This window comes from Nanorana parkeri, unplaced genomic scaffold (assembly GCF_000935625.1).
Source record: "Nanorana parkeri isolate BGI_ZX_2015 unplaced genomic scaffold, ASM93562v1 scaffold227, whole genome shotgun sequence".
Taxonomy (NCBI): Eukaryota; Metazoa; Chordata; class Amphibia; order Anura; family Dicroglossidae; genus Nanorana; species Nanorana parkeri.
The window spans coordinates 1668959-1681742 of record NW_017306495.1 but is presented as its reverse complement, the minus strand read 5'-3'; the positions used below and the strand labels follow the sequence as shown (position 1 = coordinate 1681742).

The following is a 12784-nucleotide window of genomic DNA, read 5'->3' as shown; positions in this document are numbered from 1 at the left end:
CCCCCCCCCCCCCCCACGGCTCTTAGCAATCTGGGATGCTCTAGCCAGAAAGGGGGCAGCAGGGACACATTGCCCTGCCTGCCACCCCTCCACGTGACCCAAAGAGTTGCTGCCTGTGGCAACAGCCTCTATTCTCAGCATATAATTATAAAGAGTTATAACGTAAATCAGCCCCTTAGTCTAGTAAGGTCTGCATGGACGCGGAGTGTCAGTGTCAGAAGATGTCATCGCTGCTGAAGATGTCAGTCTTTGCATAGATGACCTTCCCAGGCAGGAAGAACACAGAAGATGAACACCAGTGGGCAGAGGCGTAACTAGATCCTTCAGGGCCCCGGTGTGAGAAACCATGAAGGGCTCCCCCCAACCACGATGGCACCGCTTGGTTAACAGGAAGGCTGCCGAAGTCCCCAGCAAGCGCGGGACCTCATGCAGCCGCTTATTTAAACATTTTGTGCTGGTGTTCTGTCGAGAACGCCGACCTCGACAGGATTAACGAGGAAACACGCATTTATTTACAAATTATTTGTTTGTAACTGTTAATTGTGACCGTCAATAATATACTATGCATGGCAGTGAATAAAGAATGGAATATAATTAACAGTCACAATTAACAATTTAAACAAAATACTTTGTGAATAAATCCCGGTTCTCTCGATAACACTGGTATGTTGGCGTTCTCGACAGAACACCGGTATCTGCATTTAGTATCGGGGCATTTTCACGAGTATGAGTATGGCATTTTCACGAGTATGAGTACAGCAATCAGCATACAGCAATGCAGAATACCACTAGCCATGCGGGACAAGTCCCAGCAATGCATTTTAATAAAAGTTAGCAGAATATTACCAGCACCCCCCCCCCCCTTTCCCACTCCAGCAGACTTACCTTCGCTCTCCTGCAGGGCCCTCTTCCTCGTCCCGGTGGCCAGGGGGCGGGGCTAGGATGAGAGGGTCCTTACACAGCAGAATGTGCTGCCTGCAGCACATTCTGCGGGAGTGAGAGCCTCTCCTGCCCTGCCGCACAGCCACCCGTACATTCTGCGGCTGGCGGTGCGGCAGGGAATGAGTGGCACTATCTCGGGGGGGCCTCTTCTTCCTCACGTTCCTTTTTGCCTCAATTCACGCAGAACGAACGTTCACAGAGATTCACAGGGCCAGTTCTTCTGCGCATTATGTATAAATAGACCCCTAATAGGGCAGGTTCACACCATTTTCCGAACCAGATTCGGTCCAGATCTGGTCCAGAAAATGGTGTGAACCTGCCCGTAGTTCCAGTGCATTCCAGACCAGACAAAATGAGACTTGCAGTATTTTTCTGGTCTGGTCTCGAACGGACTACGCTGGTGTGAACAGAGGCCAGAGATAGCATAGGGATACATTCGGATGCATTTTGGGTCTGGAAACAATCTGGTCTGGTCTGGAGATGATCTGGATGTGGTGTGAATGGGCCCTTAGTGTCCATTTGCTGATAAAAGAGGGTGAATGGGTGAAATTTCATCCATTTTGGTGTCGATGACCCTCGTCATCAGAGTCAGGTTTTTTTTATTATGCTGTATACAGAAGTAATGAGCTCTGGACTCACTTTATGACCAAATGTGTTCTGTCCATCGTTTTCCATTCATATAATTATGATAAAAAACACTTTAGAAGAAAAATGATCCCGAATTCTAAAAATAGTTTCAATTAGGGACCTTTTTTCCATTTAACTATTTTCTTTTAACTTTGTAAACAAACCAAATTCATTTTCTATTTTTTGTTTTGGGAGAAATTTATTGCTGCTCGCAGCCGCCACGAGCGTTGATGGCGTTACACAAAATTTTATCCGCAGTTGAGTAATCCTAATAATTAGCTCCGATGTTCAAACAGCAGTGTCCTCTCCCAGAGAACAGAAGCATATGATTACGTATGCCTCAAGGTCTTCAACCCACTCGCTGTGTACATGTATAGAACACGCTTTCATGTTTAGCGGTACTCATTAGAGAAACACTAAGGACAACGACATGAAAATAACAACATTCTCTTTCCCGAGCAGAGAGTAGAATTTCAGCTTTTTAAATCCAAACTGATAGAAAAAGGTCACCATTTCATCCAGTTTTGTATTTATAAAAAAAAAAAAAAATCACATGACTAGGATAAGTACCTGAATCTTTCTTTATACTGGCTTCCTGTGGTCCCTTGCAAAGAAGATATGGGATGGGGCAGTGTTGTCAATCAGGCTCTGTTGCTGGGGTGGAAAATCTCTTCACACCTGCTGTTGTGGAACTACAAGACCCATAAGGCATTGCAAGACTCTGACAACCACAGACATGACTCCCAGAGGAAGAGGCAAGATGGGTTTTGTAGTTTTGTGGGAGGCGCTCACAATTCTGCCCTGCTAACATGAATAGGTTAAATCATGATCCATAGTACATATACAGCACACACGTCCAGTACACTGCAGTAATAGAGTTACAATTATCCCCTGTCAGTAATAGTAGGTTAAATCATGATCCATAGTACATAATAGTACATAACATGTAGTTGTACTACGGATCATTTAACCTATTCATGTTAGCAGGGGATTATTGTAAATCTACTGCTGCAGTGAATTCTATATGTAGTACATGTACAGTACATATAGAATACACTGCAGCAATAGATTCTTCTTGTTCACACAAAATACTAAGCCCAGGCCCCGTCTTACTTAGTGTTGCCTCGATCGCGGCGCCTCACGATTTTCCTCACATGTGAAGACGTCGTTGGCGCCGAGCGGAAGAGCGTCGCGTCACTGCTGTGGGCTCCAGGTGGGGTCCTTTGGGCAGTCGCCGGCCACCTACATTAGGACCCCACCTGGAGCGCCGCCCAGCCGCTCACTGCAGATGATGTCTTCACATGTGAGGAAAAGCATTCGGCACCTCGGAAGGTACAGAGAAAAAAAAAAAAAACAGCGCAAGCATCGGCGCTATGCACCGGGGCATTTTGATAAGTACAAGTACTTGTCAAAATGCCCTGTATCGATACCGATGCTTGCTCCAGTATCGGGACATCCCTAGTTATAACCCCCATTCCCTTTTTTGCCATCTGTGTCCCATTGGGGAGATTTCTCTTCACTTCCTGTCCAATAGCCACAGCAGGAAGGAGAGGAAATCCCACAAAAGTGAGGGAGATCTGTGGCCGTAACCAGATTTTTGTCTCCATTGGAAGGTTTCCCATCTATTTCTGTTCTGATGACAACCCAAAATTAGTTTTTTTTTCTTTTACTCTCTGTAATAATGGTAACCAGGACAAATAAGAGGGGGAATCTCCCTAACAGGGACACAGACAACAATAAAAACATGACGGGTGTTCTAATCCCTCTCTTCTATATCCAAAACTAAAAAACAAAAGGTTTTGGCTTCGGTTGCATTTTAGGACATTTGGAAAAGCAACTTAATGTGGACACCCAATACTTGATACCTTTATAATGCCTCCATGTTAAGTAGTACTTATGTAACGTGCCATTTAATGAGATTAAGAAAGGTGAAGTGTTACCTGAGCGGAAAATTGTGCAAGCCTTATTTACAACTTCTCCCAGGGCTCCCGGACCTGTGCTGTGCAAACATTTTCTGTAATACCATCGCTGTATTTCAGTACATCACCTAAATGTTGAACTGTAATAGTCATTTCAAACTATTGTTTCTATAAACATCAGGCTCTCAGGTTGGTAATGCTATCCAGACTATTGTCTGTCTTTTAAGTGTACTTAAAGGAGAACTATAGGGTTAGGGCTTTTCCCCATAGTTCTCCTAAGGGTAACGGGAGGACACAAACTAGCGTCCTCCCGTCACCCAAAGCTCAGTATACCGCGAGCTACAGCTCGCGGTATACTGAGACACCGCAGCCGGAACGGATCCCGACAATTATGTCTGGATCCACCCAGCTGCGTGAGTGACAGCTGGCTCTGCCTATCTGGAGGCAGAGCCAGCTGTACCCTCCCCTGTCCGTTCTGCCAGTCAGCGCTGGAGGATCGGACAGGGGAGGGGGGAATCCAGTCCCTCCCCTGTCACCGCTCTCTGCTGGCACAGGATCAAGAAGTGAGCGAGCGCCTGTATGTGTTCGCTCACTTCCTGATCTACTGAGCCGACCTGTGACAGTTTCATTGTCACAGGTCAGCTAGAACTATAAGGCCGAGTGAAAATCACTCACCTCATAGTTCTCCTTTAATCCATCCATAAAGTGTACATGTCATACGTGAGGTGGGATCCCAGAGCAAACTGGTGGAGGCTTGTGGGCCATCTTCTGCTGGGAAACATTTGGCTCTGCCATTCATGTGGATATAACTTTGATACATACCACATACCTAAACATTATTGCTGACCAAGTACACTCCTTCATGGTATTTCATGATGGTAGTAGCCTATTTCAGCAGGATAATGTGCCCTGCCACACCACAAAAATGGTTCAAGAATGGTTTGAGGAACACAACAAGTTCAAGTACAATGAGTATTGAAAATTTAATAGCGATGAGCAAAGTGGTCTGGGTTTGGTTTGCTTGGATGTTCGCCAATGCCACCAGAACTCCGGGTTCGGCGAAGGACCAAGTGAACTGAATCCTGGGCCGTGTCCCAATTGGCATCCAATGATGATGTGTGACCTGCACAGCATCATAAGTTGCTAGGATGCTAGAAACTGGGCTGCACAGCATCCTTGGTTTCTAGGACACAGATGGGTGCAACATAACAACTAATGATGTTGTGTGGCTGCCTGTGTCTTAGTAGCCAATTACATTGTGTGACCCAGCCACTAGCGTCCTAGCAATCAATGGTGCTGTGCGAGTCACTGGGTTTAGTTCGTTTGGATGAACAGCATCATTGCTTGTTAGTAGGGATGAGCTTGGTTTCGGACATCCCTAGTTGCTAGATTGATAGTGACTGGCCGCACAGCATCATTGGTTGCTAGGAAACAGGTGGGTGCACCATAACAACCAATGGTGATATGCAGCCGCAGCCACTAGTGTGCAGAGCATCATTGGTTTACCGGTAGCGCAGCCACACATAGTTATTGGTTGCTAGGACACAAGGTGGGCCTAACCCTAACATAACATGAATGACACTGGGCTCCCAGTGTCTTAGCAAGCAATGAGGTTGTGTGGCCTAGCCACTAGTGTCCTGGCAACCATTGATCCAGTGTGGCTTACACAGCATCATTGGTTGACTGGTGGCTCAGTCGCATATGTTCATTGGTTCTAGGACACAGGTGCAGGTTCTGCCATCCAGCAAACTGGCTAAGGCTGCCCATACACCTTGCAATCATTGGACAAAACTTTTCGTCCGATGATCAAACCGTTGTACAATTTTCGTACTCCCCATCCTGCCCCGATTATCACAAGGTTGGATCAGCGGTAAATAGAAGAAAGCACCTGGACGAATTGCGGTAATTGACTGCACATATTTTGGTCTGCGCATGTGCAGTGTAGATCATACGAATTTTGACGTACGGAAACACCACCAACCTTGCGAGACTCGTACGATTGACCAAAGTTTTCTAACCTGCTGGTTAGTCAAAAGCCGATCGATTGTACAGTATTTATGGTGGTACACTGCCCATCAACCTTATCTGACGAAAACGCAATCGCATACGAAAATCGGCCGATATTCGTAAGGTGTATGGGCACCTTAAAACATTTGGTTTTGGGCCCGAACCCGAATCTCAGCCCTAATAATGAACAGTGAGGGGAGACTGAGGGGAGCTGACAGACTTCTCACAGATGAGAGAAAAGGAAAGCCGGAGAGGAAGAGGAATCCAGATATGGAGACAGGAAGAGGCCTGAGTTTCATTCAAAAGCCACAAACAAGAGATGTGCATAACATCTCCCCCAACTGTGTCTTATCAAAGTAAACACTGTGTAGGCGACACGCATTATATATTCAGACACTGCCGGCTACAATGTGAAATCACATCCACAGGTGTCTGTGACACAATAGAGAGAGAAGAAGGTGTCCCATTATAAAACATCGACTTCTATAGAGGAAGTGATCCGTCCCGCCATCGCCAGGCAACACTCCTCACTACTGTCACTGAAATGACACAAAACTGCAGAAAGTATCATTGTGTCTGTGTTATGCACAGAGCAATGCGTATCTGTATTATATACAGAGCGGTGTGTATCTGTATTATACAGAGAGGTGTGTATCTGTATTATATACAGAGCGGTGTGTATCTGTATTATACAGAGAGGTGTGTATCTGTATTATATACAGAGCGGTGTGTATCTGTATTATACAGAGCGGTGTGTATCTGTATTATACAGAGAGGTGTGCATCTGTATTATACAGAGCGGTGTGTATCTGTATTATACAGAGCGCTGTGTATCTGTATTATACAGAGCGGTGTGTATCTGTATTATACACAGAGTGCTGTGTATCTGTATTATACAGAGCGGTGTGTATCTGTATTATACAGAGCAGTGTGTGTTTTATACAAAGCAGTGTGTATCCGTATTATACAGAGTGGTGTGTATCTGTATCATATACAAAGCAGTGTGTATCTGTATTATACAGAGAGGTGTGTATCTGTATTATACAGAGCGGTGTGTATCTGTATTATGCAGTGTGGTGTGTATCTGTATTATATACAAAGCAGTGTGTATCTGTATTATACAGAGCGGTGTGTATCTGTATTATACAGAACGGCGTGTATCTGTATTATACAGAACGGCGTGTATCTGTATTATACAGAACGGCGTGTATCTGTATTATACAGAACGGCGTGTATCTGTATTATACAGAACGGCGTGTATCTGTATTATACAGAACGGCGTGTATCTGTATTATACAGAACGGCGTGTATCTGTATTATACAGAACGGCGTGTATCTGTATTATACAGAACGGCGTGTATCTGTATTATACAGAACGGCGTGTATCTGTATTATACAGAACGGCGTGTATCTGTATTATACAGAACGGCGTGTATCTGTATTATACAGAACGGCGTGTATCTGTATTATACAGAACGGCGTGTATCTGTATTATACAGAACGGCGTGTATCTGTATTATACAGAACGGCGTGTATCTGTATTATACAGAACGGCGTGTATCTGTATTATACAGAACGGCGTGTATCTGTATTATACAGAACGGCGTGTATCTGTATTATACAGAACGGCGTGTATCTGTATTATACAGAACGGCGTGTATCTGTATTATACAGAACGGCGTGTATCTGTATTATACAGAACGGCGTGTATCTGTATTATACAGAACGGCGTGTATCTGTATTATACAGAACGGCGTGTATCTGTATTATACAGAACGGCGTGTATCTGTATTATACAGAACGGCGTGTATCTGTATTATACAGAACGGCGTGTATCTGTATTATACAGAACGGCGTGTATCTGTATTATACAGAACGGCGTGTATCTGTATTATACAGAACGGCGTGTATCTGTATTATACAGAACGGCGTGTATCTGTATTATACAGAACGGCGTGTATCTGTATTATACAGAACGGCGTGTATCTGTATTATACAGAACGGCGTGTATCTGTATTATACAGAACGGCGTGTATCTGTATTATACAGAACGGCGTGTATCTGTATTATACAGAACGGCGTGTATCTGTATTATACAGAACGGCGTGTATCTGTATTATACAGAACGGCGTGTATCTGTATTATACAGAACGGCGTGTATCTGTATTATACAGAACGGCGTGTATCTGTATTATACAGAACGGCGTGTATCTGTATTATACAGAACGGCGTGTATCTGTATTATACAGAACGGCGTGTATCTGTATTATACAGAACGGCGTGTATCTGTATTATACAGAACGGCGTGTATCTGTATTATACAGAACGGCGTGTATCTGTATTATACAGAACGGCGTGTATCTGTATTATACAGAACGGCGTGTATCTGTATTATACAGAACGGCGTGTATCTGTATTATACAGAACGGCGTGTATCTGTATTATACAGAACGGCGTGTATCTGTATTATACAGAACGGCGTGTATCTGTATTATACAGAACGGCGTGTATCTGTATTATACAGAACGGCGTGTATCTGTATTATACAGAACGGCGTGTATCTGTATTATACAGAACGGCGTGTATCTGTATTATACAGAACGGCGTGTATCTGTATTATACAGAACGGCGTGTATCTGTATTATACAGAACGGCGTGTATCTGTATTATACAGAACGGCGTGTATCTGTATTATACAGAACGGCGTGTATCTGTATTATACAGAACGGCGTGTATCTGTATTATACAGAACGGCGTGTATCTGTATTATACAGAACGGCGTGTATCTGTATTATACAGAACGGCGTGTATCTGTATTATACAGAACGGCGTGTATCTGTATTATACAGAACGGCGTGTATCTGTATTATACAGAACGGCGTGTATCTGTATTATACAGAACGGCGTGTATCTGTATTATACAGAACGGCGTGTATCTGTATTATACAGAACGGCGTGTATCTGTATTATACAGAACGGCGTGTATCTGTATTATACAGAACGGCGTGTATCTGTATTATACAGAACGGCGTGTATCTGTATTATACAGAACGGCGTGTATCTGTATTATACAGAACGGCGTGTATCTGTATTATACAGAACGGCGTGTATCTGTATTATACAGAACGGCGTGTATCTGTATTATACAGAACGGCGTGTATCTGTATTATACAGAACGGCGTGTATCTGTATTATACAGAACGGCGTGTATCTGTATTATACAGAACGGCGTGTATCTGTATTATACAGAACGGCGTGTATCTGTATTATACAGAACGGCGTGTATCTGTATTATACAGAACGGCGTGTATCTGTATTATACAGAACGGCGTGTATCTGTATTATACAGAACGGCGTGTATCTGTATTATACAGAACGGCGTGTATCTGTATTATACAGAACGGCGTGTATCTGTATTATACAGAACGGCGTGTATCTGTATTATACAGAACGGCGTGTATCTGTATTATACAGAACGGCGTGTATCTGTATTATACAGAACGGCGTGTATCTGTATTATACAGAACGGTGTGTATCTGTATTATACAGAGTGGTGTGTATCTATCTGTATTATGCAGAGCGGTGTGTATCTGTATTATATACAGAGTGGTGTGTATCTATCTGTATTATACAGAGTGGTGTGTATCTATCTGTATTATACAGAGTGGTGTGTATCTATCTGTATTATACAGAGTGGTGTGTATCTATCTGTATTATATACAGAGCGGTGTGTATCTGTATTATACAGAGCAGAGTGTATTATAGAGATTGGTGTGTGTTATACAGAGCGGTGAGTGTTATATAGAGAGCGGTGTTATACACGGGGTGACATGTATGCTGGCTGTGCTGTCTCCAGTGTTGGGGGCGGAATCTCTGCGCCCCCTCCCCCTCCTCTCAGGCTGCAGCAGCCTCCTCCTCTCTTTAGCCTGCAGAGCTGACAGCAATGTGCACTGATGCCAGCAGTCTGCCTTCTCCGCCGGTCCCCCAGCACTGTCTGCATTAGTCCCTCCGCACTGGCCACTGGCTCCCTGTATTGCTTCGGGCTTCTACCAGCTTCTCCTCCCGAGCCGGATCTTCTGGTCCCAGAGCTGTCACCCCCGTACAGGTACAGGAGACAATCTATGTATTCTAGAAATCCTGTGTGCTATGTATGAGATGTATGTGGAATGATCTTATCTTCCAGTGTATATGTATAATGCGGTTATACAGGACACTCAACGCATGCTTCTTACATCCTGTATATGCAGCATCGATTAGGAGCAGAAAGCATGTGGGACTGTACTGCATATATAGGTGCTGTGTTCATACTGGACACAATACCTATACATTACTGTCACCGCGGGGGAGAACACGTGTATCGGTCATCCAGGGTAAGCTGTAAAGTATATATGTGTCCCGGGATATATAGAGAGATGGATAGATAGATATGGGGTTGATAGATAGATATGGGATTGATAGATACATATGGGATCGATAGATACATATGGGATCGATAGATACGGCATTGATAGATACGGCATTGATAGATAGATAGATAGATATAGGATTGATAGATACGGCATTGATAGATACGTGATTGATAGATATAGGACTTATAGATAGATAGATATATAGATACGGCATTTATAGATACGTGATTGATCGATAGATATGGGATCGATAGATAGATATGGGATCGATAGATACATATGGGATTGATAGATACATATGGGATTGATAGATACCTATGGGATTGATAGATAGATATGGGATCGATAGATAGATATGGGATCGATAGATCGATATGCGATCGATAGATACATATGGGATCGATAGATACATATGGGATTGATAGATACACATGGGATTGATAGGTAGATACGGGATTGATAGATACGGGATTTATAGATAGATATGGGATTGATAGATACATATGGGATTGATAGATAGATATGGGATTGATAGATACATATGGGATTGATAGATACATATGGGATTGATAGATACATATGGGATTGATAGGTAGATACGGGATTGATAGATACAGGATTTATAGATAGATATGGGATTGATAGATACATATGGGATCGATAGGTAGATACAGGATTGATAGATATGGGATTGATAGATACATATGGGATCGATAGGTAGATACGGGATTGATAGATATGGGATTGATAGATAGATAAGGAATCGATAGGTAGATATGGGATAGATAGATACGGGATGGATAGATACGGGATTGATAGATATGGGATTGATAGATAGATACGGAATCGATAGATAGATACTGCATAGATAGATACGGGATAGATAGATATGGGATTGATAGATAGATACGGAATCGATAGATAGATACGGGATAGATAGATACGGGATAGATAGATACGGGATAGATAGATATGGGATTGATAGATAGATATGGGATTGATAGATATGGGATTGATAGATAGGTAGATACGGGATTGATAGATACGTATGGGATCAATAGATAGATACGGGATTGATAGATACATATGGAATGGATACATATCTATAGATCAATATAAGATATAAGTAAAGATAGATATAAATGGGATAGATAGATCAATAGAGAGATAGACATATTGATAGATGATACGTAGATAAATAGAAGAGATGTAGAATGTCATACAGATAATATCTCGGTGGCCGAGCCTTGACCATCCATTGGCGGGCCGGCTTTGGAGCGAGTCTTCGGACTCTCCGTATACTAGGACGGGGTGTACAAATAACTGCCGTTGCCTCTTTTTCTCGAAGGTACTTTCCTTTTATATAATAACAATAACAATAGACTTTATAATGAAGCAGTACATAAATGTCAAGCCCGAAGAATTAAGAAGGCAAACCCCTTGGTAGGATTGAGGAACAAGTCAGGCCGGCAGTGAGCCTATGCTTGTTTACATGAGCACGATGTTCCAAGAAGTTGTACTTCAGCTGCAGGTAACATTATTTAAAGTGACACTAAACTCAGGAATGAAACCTTAAAAATACATTCAAGTACCGTAACTATTAACAAAAATGTATCTTATTTGTGTATCACTCGGCTGTGGATCCTCCAATCATCTCTGAATCGGTGCTGACACTGTCCTTCCTTCTGGAGGGGGGCTACTTTTGCTCCCCTTTGCCCCCGTGTGTGTTGTAAAGTAGCCACCACTGCAAACTCACTCCTGTGATGGACTACAATCTCAATACAAATTAATAATCTAAACGTGAGATTGTAGTCCATCACAGGAGTGCGCTTGGAGCGGTGGCCACTTTACAACACAGACAGGGACCATGGGGAGCAAAAGTAGCCACCCTCCAAAAGGAAGGACAGTGTCAGCACCAATTCAGAGATGATTTGAGGATCTACAGCCGAGTGATACACAAATAAGATACAGTTCTGTTGATAGTTAAGGTACCTGAATGTATTTTTAATATTTAACTCCTGAGTTTAGTGTCACTTCAAAGTTTAGCAAATATTTTTGGAATACAAGAGGCATATGTATTCTTCCTTGAATCTTGGTGAGCTTTGTGTATTTCTTCCAGATCTGTGCAGTACTGCAGTGTGAAGCTTTGCCTCTGTGCAGGAGCTTCCTGTAATAAAGACCAGTCACTGCTGCTCTCTCTCCTTGTGCAGGGTGACTGGTCTTGTATCCGCCCCCTCCGGTAATTTTCTGCAGGCAGCTTGTAGTGGGTGTGGCCTGATGGGTCCCTCCCACAGCTCTGCTCCATGCACAGGCAATGTACAGCACATTGATAATACCACTGATACTTTTACAAGTTAATATCTATGTTTGCACAGGTACTTGGTGCCCACAAAGGGGATTTATATTCTCTGTGATTGTTGTGGATTGTATTTGATTGAAAGTTTTTGTGCCCAGAGTTCAAATTTAAGGTCCACAGCTCAACTTGTGTCTTCAGCGATGCTCCAAATCATTGAGAGGCCTTGAGCAGGCAGAACACGCAGCAGCTATGCATGAGAACCAATCAGTTTCTACCTTTCATTTTCAAAGCTTAACTGAACAAGCTGAAGATTGAAGCTAATTGGTTACTACGTCAGGGGTAAGCAATCTCCAGCCCTCCAGCTGTGGTGGAACTACAAATCCCATGAGGCATTGCAAGACTGACAGCCACAGACATGACTCCAAGAGGCAGATACATATTAGCAATTGTAGTTTTACCTCAGGTGGAGGGATGGAGTTTGCCTATCCTTGCTATACACAGATTCTGTCTGCTCCAGTTTTAGTAAACCCCCCCTTTATGCTGAAAGCTCTGTGATGCAGCAAATGGATGATATGGGGTTGCAG

The 12784-nt window shown here is 43.2% G+C and overlaps 1 protein-coding gene across 1 annotated transcript in view; it reads left to right on the top strand.

The window, feature by feature from the left end:
- Nucleotides 1–9434: 9434 nt before the first annotated feature.
- Nucleotides 9435–12784, top strand: part of PPP1R16B (protein phosphatase 1 regulatory subunit 16B) — a 48235-nt gene continuing 44885 nt past the window's right edge. Inside the window, exon 1 of the mRNA XM_018556178.1 lies at nt 9435–9600. The gene's annotated coding sequence lies outside the window, so the exon portion shown is untranslated. The remainder of the gene's footprint in view (nt 9601–12784) is intronic.